The sequence below is a fragment of the Anguilla anguilla genome, chromosome 4, assembly GCF_013347855.1.
Source record: "Anguilla anguilla isolate fAngAng1 chromosome 4, fAngAng1.pri, whole genome shotgun sequence".
NCBI lineage: Eukaryota > Metazoa > Chordata > Actinopteri > Anguilliformes > Anguillidae > Anguilla > Anguilla anguilla.
This window is the reverse complement of record NC_049204.1, coordinates 40,067,388-40,083,844: the sequence shown is the minus strand read 5'-3', so window position 1 is coordinate 40,083,844 and position 16,457 is coordinate 40,067,388. Positions and strand designations below refer to the sequence as shown.

The 16,457-nt window shown below is 39.1% G+C and overlaps 1 protein-coding gene across 1 annotated transcript in view; it reads left to right on the top strand.

Moving 5' to 3' along the window:
• The first annotated feature begins 8,485 nt into the window (after nt 1-8,485).
• LOC118226108 (fibronectin type III domain-containing protein 3B-like) overlaps nt 8,486-16,457 on the top strand; it is a 146,132-nt gene continuing 138,160 nt past the window's right edge. The window contains exon 1 of the mRNA XM_035415430.1: nt 8,486-8,606. The gene's annotated coding sequence lies outside the window, so the exon portion shown is untranslated. The remainder of the gene's footprint in view (nt 8,607-16,457) is intronic.

Genomic DNA, 16,457 nt, shown 5'->3' with positions numbered 1-16,457 from the left:
GTATGGAAACTTTCCTTGGGAATTAACTGTAATAAAAGGGAAATGGTGGGGGTTATTTGCACAGCCTGCATTTCCCAGGTCATGCATGTAGAAACATAAACCTTTTACCTCATCATAAGCAGACAAAATTGCAAAACTACTAAGGGAAATCAAAAATGCATGGTCAGTTAAACTGAATGAGTTTTTACCTTTTACCTGGGATTCTTTCACTGAACAAAAAAAAAACAAAAAAACAGGAATTTTGAATAATGTATTCCCTCTGATGGGAAAATGCACTGTGCATGCAGATGGCTGCATTTCTACTGAATTCCCATAAGATGGGATGCTGACAGTTATCTGTGCATGACATGCAAGAGTACACTGCACATTAGATGGAAGAATACAAAGTGCAGGGTTGCAATTCCATGAAATTCATATCTATTTTAACCACAACTAGAATTACCTTTTAATATGTATTTTATAATGTATTTTCCCCCAAATAAATTATTAAAGCTAATAATTTTTAATAATCTAACTATTGTGAGCTAATATTTTACATAAAAATTTCAAAAATTCCTGAGCTTAACTTGGAAAGTTTCCAGCAATTTACCAGAAATTTTCCCTTTGCAACCCTGCAAAACTACATGATGCTCATTGCAAAGAGGGCCCTGGCTAATTTCCCATCTGGCTTTCTCTACCTGCCATCTAATCATCTCCCAGTTTTTTTTTGGCTAAAAATCTTGCTCCCTCTTCAACTCAGCTGATGCATGTGATGGTTTTTGCTGGGTTCAGTGTTGAATGTACACTTACTAAAAAAACAACTCTGTAGCCAACCAGTCCTTGCTCTCTCGTTCATTGTATGCATTGATTTGTAAACAGATTTTACATTTGTTGCCTCAGTTTACACTGCAGGATATACTGAAACAATTAAGGTTAAGTACAGTACCTTAGTCAAGGGTACAATGGCAGCATCCTAACTGTGAATTGAACCTGGCTTAGGTCTACAAGCCCTGTTCCTTAACCATCATACTACACTGCCACCACAACATCATGCAATACAGCAAGCCACAAATAATGCATTTAATTTATGCAGGCTACATTGTAATGTACCACTCAACCGGTCCAAACATCTGAAATGCATTTTTAGCATTTCAAAGGGTCACTGAATCAATGACCTAGCACTGCCATATGCACAAATAAAAGCAAGTTTTAGACAGTTATTAACTCAAATATTTAGATTAAATATTGAAATAAATATGCAAGTACATTTTTTTGGTTTGGTGGTGAATGGATCTGCTTCAGGTATAACTGTGCTTGCACCAGTGTGCCTTATTTAACAGGAAGCACGATGCATCTCCCCTACTAAACATGAGGACTACCAGAAACCACCCCCAGTATCTATAAGCAGATCCAAATAACAGCTGGTGCTGGGGTGTGAAGGGTGATCACAATTCAGTGAAGCATGCAAAAGCAGCACAGGCAAGCAGCAGCACTGGAGGTTTTGATTTTGATTGTTGTTTAAAAGGTGTTCTATTGCTATGAGAAAATCTGTTGTATGTGATTGATTGATTATGGAAACGCGTAAGAACATGATTGCTTACTTGGACTACTGTTGGCTGCAGAAAGAGTTTCCAGACAGAGCCTGGTCTGTGCACTCTATGCGCGTCGCTCATTTGACGGGTGTAGAGTTGGTCTCCCATGTTCCTTGTGTCTCTCATTCAAGTAGCTTGCATTGATTAACTCCATACAGGTGCAATGCCTAAATAACTGACATTGGACTGCTTAAATGAACAGAGCTTACATATCAAATAGTCAAATTGAAAAAACTAAATATTTCTTGCCAAATGTTTCTATTGACTCACAGCCTATTGCGGCACCCAACCCATGTTGACAGAAATGTTTACTGCAGACCAAGAACCAGGGGCGTATCCAATGGGGTGGCACTGACCACCTCTGGAATTTGATTGGCCACTCCAGGTGCCGCTCCTATTTTTCAAGCAAAATAGTAATAGTATGGCCCTCTTTACTGAGTCTGCGACCCCCCCTGGCAACCCCATGAAGAAAATCCTGGTAACCCCACAGCCAAGAAGCAATCAAACCTGGCGCGGGCCACAAATTTTCAATTTCAGACACACTAAAAATTCCACTTACTCCCAGGCGTGTTAGTCACAAAAATAAGGCCCAAGGTCTTCATGAGTTTTTATACATAGAGAAATATTTAAAGTTCACATAGTTTCCTAAATGCCAGCAGAGCCCTGTGTTCTGAGATAGAACATACTTTTGAAAGTTCGCATTCTCTTCTTTGCAAACAATCAGAACAAAAATATTTGATCTTTTAGAGTTTTCATGTCAGGGACGTAGGAGTGATTTTGAACTTTTAAAAATAAAACACTTTCATGCTTATTTCTTGTGACTTGAGGACAGAATATATTAGTTGCTCAGGTTGTAAGAAGGCCACATGGTTCTCGTGTAAACTGCTAATTAATGCAAAAGCTTTTACAATACACCCAGAGAAGTAAACTCAGCAAAAACATTTTCCTGACCAGTGTTGTTCATAGGACACCTCCAGGTGAAAAAGAGCATAGGTGTAATTATCAGGATTTGATATAATTCAGTTTACCAGGGAATAGCAGGAAAGTGGTGCAATTAGCAAAGATATCTTTCATTCAGTAATTTTAGCCAACAAACAACACTAAAAATGAAATAATTGCCTTAATTATATTTTATTGATACAGTTGGGGCCAAAAATGTACATACACCTAGGCTGAAAGTTGAAAGATATTCAAACTATATTTTTCACAACTCCACACATTTCATGTTACTATACATTTCCTGTGTTAAGTCAGTTAGGGTTTCTACTTTTTTTCCATTTTTCAAAATAATAGCTAAGAGACAGATTTATTTCAGCTTTTATGTACTATATTATATTTTCAGTGGGAGTTAATTTGTACCTCCTTCCTAAAAAATGCAGTGTCTATGTGGTCCCAAGGTTTTTATATTTGAATACAATTGTTTATACAGATGCTCGTGGCACCTTCAGTAATTTGGAAATTGCTCCTAAGGAGGAACCGGGCTTGTAGAGGTCCACAATTTTTTTCTGAGGTATTTTTTTCTTAGCTGAGTTGCTTGGATTTCCCCATGTTATCATGAGCAAAAAGACAGTGGCCCTAAAGGTAGGCCTTAAATACAGCCACAGGTGCCAATTCACTCCCAATTAACTCCTAATTATGACAATTGGCCAATCAGAAGCTTCTAAAATGTCATTATATCAGTTTCTGGAAAATTCCAGACTGTTTAAAGAGACAGTCAACTTGGTGTATGTAAACTTTTGACCCACTGGAATTCTGATATATTCTGGTATAGTATCATTCTGAAATAAATCTGTCTCTAATCGATTGTTTTAAAATGACCTCTGATGTGAACAAAGTAGATGCCCTAATTTACTTGCCCAAAGAAATGAATGGTAACATTAAATGTGCAGAGTTGTGAAAAACTCAGTTTGAAGGCTTAGGCTAGGTGTATGTAAACTTTTGGCCTCAACTGTACGCCAGTAATAATAACAATTCCCCTATGAGTCGGAATTATTTGATCATAAATTGAATGATACGGATAGCTCCTGCAACTTAATTGTCTTTATGGTTGTTTTTCAAAGAAATGCCTAATGTCTGGGCCCTTCCTTTTCACTTGCTTAAGTCAAGTCATGCACTGACTACAAATACAAGGAGATGAAAATGATGAAGACGGAGGAATTAAAATGGCACGATGTGGCATGTGTAAGATATCTGACAGATCCACCACAGCAGCTCCAATTCACTATACAAACTGTAATATGGACCACGAAGTAACACAAACTTTACTTTCACTGAGAAATCTATAATTTGCATGCAGGTAGGTCTAGCTACAAAGAGCTAGCTAACTAAGTAAGCATTTGGTAGCAGAAGCTATATCACATGGCTACTAAACTATAATTAGCGATATTACTCCCTCAAAACAACATAAAAAACTTATAGGTTCTCATGCCATGAAGGCACACAAATACTTATTTGAATTACAACAACGAGTAGAGGAGCTAGCTGGCTAAATTAACAAAGTTGCTGGTGTTTGCTGTCTTAATTGAGTGGAGAAGGTGCCAGATTTGAAAATGGTGAACCCACCCAAGCAGAGCCACAAACCAGCCCATTCATCAAAAAATATCCCAATTCTAAAATAATAATAATAATAATAAAGAAACATAATGCATTTACATAAATACAAACACGCATGTTTTATTTTTCCCGGATAAACATGAATGTGCACATTATGCAAGATCGGGCACATGCTCGCCACTAAATGACAAAACGCAGCCACTTTTCTTATTTATTGTTATTATTATCCTTATTTTATTGTTTCACCACTCGCTGTATTTTCCCTTCGCATAGCAATACAACGATGCTCGCGGGGTAACGTTAAGCATTTCGTTGCCAACTAACAACTTCCTATAGCCTATGCTGTATTGTTAAGCATAGGTACAGCTGATCACACCAATGTGTTCAACATAAAGGAATGTCACTATCATGCATGTTTGTTTTTAACCCAGTGAAAATTACCCTCTGGCATGTAAGGCTTACTCAGATTTGCTTCTCAAAGTAAAGAATGAAGCATTCTAATGTTAGATTGAACCTGAGATGTACAGTTCCAATGCAGCCCCTTGTTGCTCCCTGATGTCATGGGTAACACCTGGACGTCATCTGTTTGATATTTGAAAAGGCTCTCGAGGCTGGACCTGTGTCACTGTTCCGCAGCTAGCCTCAGGCTGGTGGCCTCCTATTTATTTTTATGTCATTGTGTTATTCTCAACTAAATAAATATTAGTTTCTGAATATGTAAAAAGAGAACACAGTGAGAATACTAAAGTTACTTCATCAAATCATTTGGTTGCATATGCTTTGTTAATAAAACCACAAACATTTAAATAACTCAGTGCTATACAACACAAATAAATTATTGACAACAGAATTAAGGACAATGTCCTGCTGTGTATTATGTTGAAGTGCCTTCAGTTTTTCTTCCTGAAGGCACTTCAACACTGCAAACGTAGTGGCCATGGTGTGTAGAAGTAAGATAGCACGCCACTTGTGATGTTACCAGTTACATTTGCTTCCAGTTGCATTCTTCCTCCAGCGAGTTTTCCAACAGGCAATGTTTGTTCTACAGTTAAATTTTGCTTCAACCGTGAATAAGACATGATTTGGGAAACATGAAACAATGAGTTTGTTATTGATATAGCTATTTGTACCTAATCACAAAATTACTTACAAGATGCAGTACTAGTATCTAAATCACATTTTGTGGGTGTTCCTTCCTCCTCTCCATATTTCCTACATTTAATTCTCCTGCACTTGATAGTTTGGCAGCACATGATTGTTTGACATTAGGCTTTGGAGCTGCCTTGCTTCTATCTCCCAGATAGGCCTATCCTAGCTCTCATGTTTTTACAAAACCAGCTATTCCCTCTATATCATGCAAATGTTTTTATTTGTGTGTTAAAATATCCCCCAGCCCAAAGTTATTTTAGCTTCTGAAAACAAATTGCTGCCTCCATTGTGTAATTAGCGGTTTTTGAAATATTGGCATAGCTCACCTACTGAGCTCGTGTCATGGTTCTGTGTTTCTGTTTTTGCTTTTCCTTTTTTGAGCCGCCAGATTGCGACACTTCAGTTTTGTAGTTCTGTTCGTTTTTCCCCTCATTGCTTTTCCCTGTGTTTAATTGTATTATTGTTTTCAATTATTCAATTTTTTTTTTGGTTGTCTCGTTATCCCTTCCCTCTTTGGTCTGATTATTGAGTTCACCTGTGTCTGGTTATTGTCTGGTTTATTTAAGTTCTTTGTTTCCCTGACTCGGGTGCTGGTTCCTTGTGTGTTCTGCCCTGCCTGTATTCTGCCTGACTTGTGTTCTGTCCTGCCTGTATTCTGCCTGACTTGTGTGCTTGTGTTCTGCTTGCCTTGTGTATCTGCCTGTGTTCTGCCCTGACTTGTGTGCTTGTGTTCTGCTTGCCTTGTGTATCTGCCTGTGTTCTGCCCTGACTGTTTTCTGCATTCGCTAAGTGTTTCGAGTTTTCGAGTTCCCCTGCTTGTTTTCTTGTTTCTTGTTTTTCTTCTAGCGTTTCGAGTTCCTTGTTGTGTTTTCTGTTCTTTGAATTTTTAGGAATTACCCCTCGTGGCCTTTTGGTTGTTCTGTTTACATTTTGAAAGTAAAGTCTTTATTTAAATTTACCTGTTGAGCCTCCAGTGTTTTTTCTCTGCGCCTGGGTCCTAACCCCCCAAACCCAAAGGTTTTGTCTCACACTGTATTGTATTTATTCACATCAAATAATTTAAATTACCAAATGAATTAAACAGCTATTCTGAAGGAATTGCCCCAGTAACAACCCTAGTTTTGTATGACAATTGCAATAATAGCTAGTGGAAATTTTCATTTGCAAAATGTATTTTCATCAGCAATTAGAACCTGCTGTTTTAATGCAGTGCACATTATAGCCGCGTTTCCACCGCAGGAACTTTACCCCGGAACTAGGAACCTTTTGAGGAACTTTCCAAAAGTACAGGAACCTTTTGGGTGGAGCTTACAGCGCTGAACATTTCTGATTGGTTGAGTACTCGCAGCATTTTTTTGTATTTATTTTCAGCCGCCATGTTTGAAAATATGCAGCCGCAAACCAATTTATTTTCATAATAACTTCAAATCAAACTTGTATGTTATGCAGCGCAGTAGCCTAGTTTTGGTTATAGCCTGCCAACGTCTTGGAATTATAACGTGTGCTCTTCTGTTCTTTTCTTGCTTTAGTATTCATTTTATAAAATGCTAAGCATTCGTGCTGGGACAGCATATTACGTAGGCCACCAAAACATTCAAACGGATTAATTCGGTTGCTGAATATTTTCTTCCGGATTTTCTTTGTTAGCCAGTTGTAATTGACTCAAAACGTTTGATACAGTTATGTGAGGTATGCGGTAGTTCTGCATAATTAACATTGGTGATACAGTAAAAGCAAACTGGAAATCACCTTCCGCACTTTTTGTCAGGGTAAAATAACAGGTTAATTCTAGTAATCGTCCCTTTAGCTTTTTCAGACTGCCGTAATTTTACTCCATTTTACTGCCATTCTTCAATTCCACGAAAAGACCAGGAAGACTATGGACTAATTTATGGTGCATGGTTCGCATCTGGAGGGCACACTTCGCTGCTCGGCTAGCAGTAACTTCGAAGGAAAGCAAACGGTGGCTGTGCCACTACTAATTTAAATTTTCACGCAAGTCCGAGTTTCCGTTCTATTCTTGTCATTTTGCGATTAGCCTATATGGAATTGACGATGAGAAAGTAATCAAACAGCAAATTGTTTACAACGTGTGCATGTTTTCTGCTGTTGTTGCCAGTTATATTGGAAATGTGAATGCATTCTGTCGCTTCAGATGTCAAGACACGAAAGCGAATGTTTGCATAAAAACATAATGAATGTGTTTGAGAGGATATATAAAACAGTTACAATCTGACTATTGGCCGGTTATATACTATTTGTTGCATAACAACGGTCCAAGTTCAACTACCGACGACATTTTTGCTTGACAACGGTAAAATATGCCCAAACGGCTGCAGAAGAATATTTCAATTCCAGGTGATTAAATCGATAAAAATCAACAAATACAAAAGTAACCATATACAGTCATTGTTGGTAGCCCGTTGCATATAAGTGGAATAAACCCCTCCGGGCTGTCCCGGTTATTAGAAAATAATGTAGGCTACTTCGGTGGTAGTATGGGGTTACAGAAGAAATCATAGGACAGATGGACCGACGACAACGTCGCTTTTTCATACGTCAGTGGGCTAGTTTGCCTAATCTTCGCGGGACTTTAGACCGCGGTGGAAACGCAGACAACCATGGGCTGAAGGAACCTTTTAGTTCCTTGAAAAGTAGTTCCTGGGACTAAAAGTTCCGGGTAATTTTGGTGGAAACGCGGCTTATGTTACCAAAATAGCCCTTGTTGAAATGACTTGGAACAAATACCTCTGAGAAATGAAACAGGCTGAGAGCAATAACTTATTAATAACGTATTTAGCTACTTATTAAAATATTTCCTATTCTCTGCTGGTTTAGTCTAGAAAACCATGCGAATTCAAACTAAGAGTTGCCAAACCTAACTGTTGAATTTATAGAATTTATAGAAGTGGAGGGCCATTGAGAGCTTGAGATGTTCTGTAGTCAATTTCCCAGACAATATATAGTACAGTCATGCTTTCATCAACTGGGAAATTGACTACAGACTACAGAACATTTCAAGCTCTCAATGGCCCTCCACTTCTATAAATTCAACAGTGCTTCTGATGAGTTGCTTAATACAGCGCCTTTAGGTTGAAAAAATCATTGGCTGTTACTACACTGACCTTTTCGTTGAGGTATTACTCCGTGTATTACGGTATAAATGGGCAGGTCTCCGCTCCCCATGTGCGTTGAAACATAATTGACATGGCGGAATCTCCCACCAAACGGACTAGAGGTGGACGGACGGGCTGGGGATTACTGAAGTCTCTGACGTTAAAGGGGATAAAAGTAAAAATCTCCGGATTTTGAGCATACATTTAAAGCAACAAGGTAAGAGAAATGCCGCCTTTCTCGTGCGCATGCTCACGACTTCGCTGTTTCTAGTGCTAATAGAAGAAACTGTATCTGTTGAAGTTATAAAGTTGCAAAAGTAGGCAATTGATGACTACAGCAAGAAGACGCCGGTTGTCTGAACTGGAATGGAAAAGGGGAAGAACTGACTTGTGTGGAAAACGAAACTTTGGGCGCTCGCTACTGAATACGTCGTTTACAGAAAACGCACTGTAAATAATGATTTTAATGGATTGTTGCACTTATGTTTTGTAAAGTTATTAGGGAAACCTGGTTGATTGCTGTGATATGTTTGCGTTCTGTGCATAATTCATTCTAATGGAAATGAAAATATTTGTTTTTGTCTATGGATGTGGATCTGAAAAACAAACAAAACAACCAACAAACAAATACTAGTGCGCAAGTTTTGTAAAAACGTTTTCAAAAGTAGAATACATATACTTTTACTACAATTTAGAAATGTCCCTACCATTGCATACCAAGGTTTTCCCCTTAACTTGGTGCAACAAGTTATAACAAATATATATCCTGGAAAATACGCAATCGTGCATTAAATAGATGAAACGTAATGCTGCGTTTCTTTTGATTGCATCAGATCTTGGTATGTGCTTGTTTATTTTAGATCGCTACAAGAATTATGAGATTTACAGTAGCCTAGCCTAACTTGCGCTGCAATAATTCAGACGTTTACAACTTTATGGGAGAAAGAGCAGTTTTACTGAACTATACACTTGGTTGCGGAGTACACTAGTAGGTTGATGTGGAAACTCCATCATACCCTAGTATTCCAGCGAGTCTGGATCAAGTTACGAATGAGAACTTCGCTTCGATGGTTACTTGTTGAGATCATTTTTAGGAGACGTCAAAGGAGGAAATCAAAAGTTTCTACTTGGCTACGTGTTTTCTTTTCAAGAGGTAGCCTAGTTGATGTGCTTACTAGATTTCATTTACCAACGAGTTACGTTTGTTTTAAAATTCATTTATAATGGCTGACAAAGCTGTTACACTGTCCAGTTGGCAAAATATTGAGAATATATAGCCTATTTAAAAAATAAAAAAGCAGAAAAATAACAGGGTGCATATGCTTGCGAGTTTGTAGCCTACGTTGCAGCTATGTGAATGTAAGGAGAGCCTCACAGAAGTTCGTCATAAAACGTTCTGGTCAGGGGGTGTAAAGGAGAAAGTTATTCAGGAATCTGTAGCCCCAAGGTGTGATATAAGACGTGGTTCTGGATCCAGGAGGCAAGTAGGAGAAGATGAGCCCTACCGCAGGCTTGAGAAATCCGACCCCAAATACATGACGTCAGTTGAAATTCCTGAGCATAAAGGCAGTGGTCTTTTCTTTTTTCCGTGTGTTTTAAGTTAAAAAAAAAATTTTTTTTTAACAAAAGTTATTTTAATACTTTGAACTATTTAACAAAAAACACTTGACTTGGTTGACATGTTGCAGCCAAGTCTTTATTACCAATAATTGCTTGACGATGACCATATTTTTTGTTGTGTTAATTGTAATGTGTACAACACTAGGTATCAAGTTCACGGTCTTACTGTGCAATGAAAAGTATGGTATGTGTTCTGCTGGATGGGGAATTTCTATAGGAGCCAAGAATGAGCCGTGGTTACTCTCTGGTCTTGTCTGCTCTTTCACTCTTCTCTGTAAGGTTTTTACTGGTACTGTACATGTCAGAGCCGAACTTACTGTCAGGCAATAGTGTCCACGCATGGCATTATTTCCATTATTTATTTTCTCAGCTGACGCCCCTTGCCCAGGTCATGTTACATGATCCAGCTTTTACATGCTGTTCATGTATCCAGCTGGATGTTATTGAATCAAGTTCAGTTTGAGCTCTTTACACAAGGATACATAGCAGTATTGGGCCTTGGATTTCAACCAGTGGCTCCCTTTCATTTACACTACATCACCCACTCATGGTCTACATGGTCCTGGCAGTTGTACAGATACTTCTCAACCAGGTGCCAAGTGGCACAGGAGTTTGAACAGTCAGGAAACCTCCAAATTGCCAGGGCCAATGACATGTGCATATACAGACCGCTTTCCCAGTTGAGCATTAGGTGCTGTATGCAGGACTGTAGGATTTATACAGTTCCGGTACCCTCATATTATTTTTGTACTGTGCGATTTGTGACCACTGTTTACATTGCAACTGAGTTGGTGGAGACATAGTTGACCTGTGGGAAGCAGCAGTTTCTTGGTGTCCCAGGGTTAATAAAATAAGTGCTAGTGAAAATGGTACAGATATGTTCCGCTTTGCCGCTGGTACAGAACATCATAACCCTATTTTTATAACACTGGGTGATCTGAGTAACCCTATGACATTATCACAGGGCAGGTCATACAGAGCATGTGGACTGTGGAAATATTGCTGGAAAATATTTAGACAATTCTTTGGTGAAATTGACACAATTTCATTGGGGGATATCAGATCAAATGTCTTACGGTTGCTTTTTGAGCATCTTGATGGGGTAAAATCTGTTGAGGAGAGAGAAGATCAAATAATTTCACAAAACTTTGTGACCTATTTAGTATATATTATTTTTTATGAAGTTCTTACAAATACACGGACCGGTAATAACTATCAAAAAGGTCAAATTCAGAGCATGTCTGAATTACTAGCCCAGTCAGGCCCGAAATGAAATCTCAGCTGGATGGAAAACCAGCAGGCTCAGCGTGTTTGGGTACCAAGTGTTGAGAAGCATCACTATAGACCACGTCATAGGCTGAGTTTGACTCTGCTGCCCCATAGAGGACCACAGCTCTATGACGTGCTGCAAAATGGGATGTGATCGTATTTTCTCTTAACCTTATTTTATAGATCCTGTTCTAGGGCACCTTCTGCACAGAAAGTTTCTGCTGCAGTTTTGCTGTTGGTAAAGCTTAGAACTTTGGTAAAATGTCATAACCGCAACCGCAGGATAGAAACCAGATCCAACCTTTCATTTAAGCTCATTGAAAAATACACAATTTCCTAAAGAATGTACACACAAATAAACAATTCAGTCATAACAAAAGGCTGCTGCATGGCCTTCTGTACCCAAAAAATAAACACCGCCCCAATTTTGGTTTTTTGCCTTACTGAGTAATGCCACAAATGGTGTTCTTTTGATGATGTGCTGTGTTGTATTTGCGCCAAACATACCCTTTGGAATTATGACCAAAAAGTTAAACCTTGGTCTCATCAGACCATAACACATTTTTCCACATGGTTTTGGGAGACTGGATGTATCTTTTTGCAAAATTTAGCCGGGCTTGGATGTTTTTTTGTGAGAAAAGGCTTCCGTCTTGCCACCCTACCCCATAGCCCAGACGTATGAAGAATACAGGAGATTGTTGTCACATGTAGGGTGCAACCAGTACTTGCCAGAAATTCCTGCAGCTCCTTTAATGTTGCTGTAGGCCTCTTGGCAGTTTTCTCCTTGTCTTCTCTTCAATTTTGGAGGGACGTCCTGTTCTTGGTAATGTCACTGTTGTGCCATGTTTTCTCCATTTGTTGATGATTGTCTTCACTGTGTTCCATGGTATATCTAATGCTTTGGAAATTCTTTTGTACCCCTCTCCTGATCGATACCTTTCAATAATGAGATCCCGTTCATGCTTTGTAAGCTCTTTGTGGACCATGGCTTTTTTGCAGTAACCAAGAAGATGTCAGGAAAATCCTACAGGAACAGCTGAACTTTGTTTGGGGTTAATTAGAGTCATGAATTGATGGCAACATTAATTGATTACAGGTGTATACTAACTACTATTTAACATGAGTTTGAATGTGACTGGTTGATTCTGAACACAGTCACATCCCCAATTATAAAAGGGTGTGCATACCTATGCAACCAGGTTATTGTAAGTTTAAAAAAAGAAAATTTCAGTAATATGTTTCAGTTTGTTTTTCACTTGAATTTTAAGGGTTGCAATTTTCACATTAAAGGTGGAAAAAGACATGATTTATCTTGGTTTCATTTTTTTACATCACAAAAACCTGCCATTTTAACAGGGGTGTGTAGACTTTTTATATCCACTGCATGTGTAGAAACTGGAAGCAAGAGAAATTCTTCCTCATTAGAAAAGTATGTGAATGAATTACTGACTGTGACATTTACCTCCCCCTCATTTAGTGCAACAAACAAAAACAAAGAATAATTTGGTATGACTCTGAATCCTTAAACTCCTGGAACGTGTGTATAGAGGAGATTTAGCCATTTCTGAGGGAGATAATTAAAGACATTGAACTCACTGATCTTTGCGTGAACAAATACTGGGGGTTTGATTTACTGTTCCGTGTTGTAGGAACATGTTTTTAGACATTAACTCTGGTTCAGTTTTGGCAGACGACCAGTGTCTGTTTTTTTCCCCCCATAACATTTCACTTGGGTAGAGGTCCTTGGTAATGAATGAAATATGTTACATTTTCCTGCTATAATTCAGTGATATTGATGTTTCCCTTCTCCTGCCATAACTGATTAACCATTGTGTCCAGTATTCAGACCTTACCCCAAATGACCCATCATTAAAAAATAACAATAATTCACAGTGAAAGTGGAGTCTTTGGTTGCTTTGAGTTTCAGGTGGTAGACCAACAACCTGAACAGCTGAATGTGTTGGCTTTGTAGTTTTCATGATGGCTGCTGTTTCAGTGGTGGATTAAATACCTGAGGGAAGGAAAGCCTTCTATAGGAGGAAGATCATTTTCCCCACTTGTTTTTACATCTGTGATTTGTACTGGCAAACACCCACATTTAGTTTTAAGGTTTTCTTACGGGACCTCTGTGCAAACATTTTACAAAAGGATTCACATGTCCAAACTGTGTTTCTTAAAAATACAGGGTTGACATTATGTGCTCTAAGGTTTCATAAACAGTAACAGGATCCGGCTTTTAAAGTAGGGATGTCTGTTTTGATTTAATTTTATGCTCATATTCTATAGCTGTCAAGATTGAATATCACAGTAACCAAAATAACCTACATTTATGCCATTTGTTCCATTTATGTCTCCAGAAAATTGTGTGCCATGTCTCTGCATTGAGATCTGCATTCCCTTACTTTTTTGGCTGGAAAATGAGTCTTGATAATAGCAGTAATTCATTATCTCTTATTTCATTATCATGATATTGCATTATCATCAGCAATGATCATGACAACAATAACAAAAATATACTGATTATAATTAAATAATACTAATGTTATTTTTGGATCTGCTGTGGGACTCTTACAGTCATGCTGTGCAGAGAATGCTTTCAGTCACAATAATAATACATTTAGCCTTCATTTTATTTGTTAATACTAATGTTAATATTAATTTGAAAGCAATAACATAGCTGGAAAGAGAAAAGTAGTAACAGACATGGTCAACTGACAATGCCAAGCCACTTTGTTGTTCTTTGAACATGCAAGCAACTCCTGCTATTGGACTAGTTGACTACTGGCTATCATAAACTAGCTTACACTGTTTAATTTGATGCTGAGCGCAAATCTAGCTTGTTTGGCGTATTGCTTCTGGTTGCAAGATGCAAGATGTTTATTAGACATTTCTCTGGTGGTTGATGCTAGAATCTGCTGTTTGAGCCATGTACGACAATGCTAGTAATGTTAGTCTGTCAGTCTTGTTGCTCTTTAGTTACAGCAGCTTACTAATGAGCGGTAATGTTGGTGCCTCATTAACGTGGCTAATGTGACATAATAGAAGGACTAAAAGCACCTCATTTTTACTTTCTTTTTCATTAATGCTTATTTAGGCTACCTTAATTCATCAACACAATAGCGACAGTGTGCTCTCCACTGCATCACAGCCACAGGTCAGAAACACCCAAACTGTGGAAGGTGAGTGCATGTCTGATAAGTATGCATGTTGAGTCTATGTGGGATATATATGTCAGACCTGGGTCAAATATGTATTTGTTTTGGATTAGAATACTACACTTTTCTACACTTAACTGATCTTGTTTGGTGTATTGGAACCAATTAAATACTCTCAAAAAGTGCAAACCCCGCCTTCTGGTCATATTGGCAGGCTCAATTACGCCAGGCAAGATCAATAGGGCACAGAAAAGTAAATACGTATTTGAGCCAGGTTTGAGGCTTACAGGTAACTGCCAAGATGGCGGGTAGATGGAAAAAAAATGACCGGCCAGGCATATTTATTTTACCAGCTAAATAATGTTATTAATGCCACTATGTCATTAATGCCATGGCAGTTGGCTAATGCTAACTAATACCATGCCAGATAATGTTCAACAGAATTATCTTTTTCTGTCCACATTGTCATTGTTCTGTGATGGTGTCTTTTTCTGTGGTGATTTAAAGCGAGGAAGGTGTCTCCACATTGAAATGAGGTAGGGTTGTCAGACATCCGGTTTCCTACGAATGACTTCATGGTCTGATGGAACACCCTAACCCCCCTTCCTGCTGTCCATTCATTGTCGGTTCCGAGGAGACCATGCATTTGATGCTTGGTGGGTATTAATTTTGGACCCTGTACATGTGAGTGGTTTATATAGTTCTCTATGATGTGTGTCTGAGTCTCTGTATGTGTGTGGATGTATGATATGTGTGTGGGTCACAGAGGCTGGTGCGATGGACGACATGGTATTGCCACGACAACGCAAGGACATGTGACCTTGGCACTCCTGCCTTATGGTGTGGGAGCCCAGGCCTCTTTGGAATTTTTGGCCTTATTAGCAGCAGCAGCCATTTGGCACCCCCCCCCCCCCCCCCAACCCGCGAAAGAAACACGGCAGGACTTGCTGCCAGACAGAGGAAACCAGCACTGCTTGGCTCTTGAACAGGATGGGGGATGACTTCAGCTCAGAAAGGAATGCGCTGTGGGGTGTTAATTAGGGAATTGGAACGGGACTAACGAGACATGGCACTCTTAATGGGGTAAGGACATACGGTTTTGTGGTCAGGGATATTGAGGTATGCTGAGCTAACCAAACGTTAATACTCCTTAAAAAAATGTTATGTACTATTTTACAGTGGTACAGAACTTTTTGCGCCATAACAGATAGTTTCTTCTGAGTGCTGTTTGTTCAGGGAAGGAGTATTGTGTCACCAGGCCTGCTTGGAAGTCTGCCCCCCCCCCCCCCCCCTCCCCCCAATGTGTGCTGGATGATTGGCCCCGTTGAACGTTGCACCCGAGGGATGTTTGCGTGTACTGTGAAATGTTCAGTAAAATTCTTTAGCATCGATTACTTGGAGCCTTGCATGAAGGGGGTAGGGTCTTTTTGTGGCCTGTTGGGGTGTTGAGTGACATTTGTGTGTGCTCTAGGATGCAAGGCCAAGTGTTTGTTCCTGTGCAAAATCGTATTCTTCACTTAATACCCATTCAGTGTTAACATGTATCTTTGAACCACCTTCACCTGGTCAGCCAACCTTCCCTGGTGTCTTGGAAGGTGGAGTGTTATCAGAACCTTTTTTGATGAGCACTTGTGGGTTTTTCTTCATCCGTACTTATCCTCTTGCAGAAGGGCCTCTCGAGACTGATCGTGTTTAAGTGAGGGAAGCTGTTTGGTTGGGAGGGCCCACACACTCACCATGTAGGTGGCTCAATCCTACCCGACTACTGATAAAAACTGACCAGTCCAACTTTACCAGAGTGCATCTATGAGGTGTCTTGTGTGAAATGCAAGTACTTATTGTCATATGAAACAAGATATGCATAACCTTGAGTGATGTAGAGAGAGAGACAGAGAGAGAGAGAGAGAGAGTTGTGGGAATTAATCTAAGAGGGGAAAAAAAGCACATGTTTATGATTTGATAATTGGCTCCAATTATTTTTCCCCTTCATTTTCATTCCAGTTTGTAATGTAGTACAGGAACCG